Consider the following 1,100-nt stretch of genomic DNA (forward strand, 5'->3'; position numbering starts at 1 on the left):
TGCAGGCAGCTGGGCTGCGGGAGGGCCGAGTCCGCCCCCATCGGGGCTCACTTTGGGCAAGGCTCAGGACCCATCTGGTTGGACGACGTGAACTGTTTGGGGACAGAAGATGTCCTCTCCCAGTGCAGGTTTCGCCCGTGGGGACAGAATAACTGCAACCATGGAGAAGACGCTGGCGTGGTGTGCTCAGGTAACGTTCATTGTCACTGCATGACAAGTTGACCATCAGGCAGCAGTGTCCCTGGTGGCCAAGAAGGCCAATGGGATCCTGGAGTGCATTAAGAAGAGTCTCCAGCAGGTTGAGGGAGATGATCGCCCCTCTCTACACAACCCTAAAGTGGTCACATTTGAAGACTCTGACCAGTTCTGGGCTCCCCAGGACAAGAGGGATGTGGAGCTGCTGGAGAGAGTCCAACGCAGGGCTATGAGGATGATCAAGGGCCTGGAACATCTGCCCTATGAGGAGAGGCAGAGAGAGCTAGGCCTGCTCAACGCGAACAAGAGAAGGTTGAGGGGGGACTTGATCAGTGTCCATAGATACCTCAAGGGAGGCAGTGAAGAGAACGGGCTGGTCACTTATCAGTGGTGACCACTGATAGAACTAGAGGAAATGGCCACCAAGTGAACCATCAAAAGTTCCACAGGAACTTAAGGAAAAAAATCTTAACAGTGAGGGTGCCCGAGCCCTGGAAGAGGCTGCCCACAGGGGTTGTGGATTCTCCTTGTCTGGAGATCTTCAAAACCACATGGATGCAATCCTGTGCCACATGCTGTAGGTGAATCTCTTTGTGCAGGGGGTTTGGACTAGATGTTCTCTAAAGGTTGCTTCTAAACTTAATGGTTCTATGATTCTATGATTGTAGGATTCCCTGCCTGAAGGACGAGACAAGGAGCTGTGTTGGAAGCAGGGAGACTCAGGAGAGCTAGAAGTTCTCTAAGGACTTCTTCCACATTGCTGTGTTTGCAGGGTTGGACACGGCACCATCCTCCAACCTGCGGCTGGTTGGAGGCCCGAACCGCTGTGCCGGGAGAGTGGAGGTGCTTCACAACGAGCGGTGGGGAACCGTGTGTGATGACGGCTGGAAGCTCAGCGATGCCAT

The 1,100-nt window shown here is 54.0% G+C and overlaps 1 long non-coding RNA gene across 1 annotated transcript; it reads left to right on the plus strand.

Moving 5' to 3' along the window:
• Positions 1 to 6: 6 nt before the first annotated feature.
• Positions 7 to 1,092, plus strand: LOC112946762. The gene is made up of 2 exons (XR_003249293.1): positions 7 to 190; positions 968 to 1,092. It is a non-coding gene; the product is annotated as an uncharacterized LOC112946762 (long non-coding RNA).
• The last annotated feature ends 8 nt before the right edge of the window (positions 1,093 to 1,100 follow it).

Source organism: Nothoprocta perdicaria, unplaced genomic scaffold, assembly GCF_003342845.1.
Source record: "Nothoprocta perdicaria isolate Ctin4 unplaced genomic scaffold, notPer1 scaffold_2157, whole genome shotgun sequence".
NCBI classification, from domain to species: domain Eukaryota; kingdom Metazoa; phylum Chordata; class Aves; order Tinamiformes; family Tinamidae; genus Nothoprocta; species Nothoprocta perdicaria.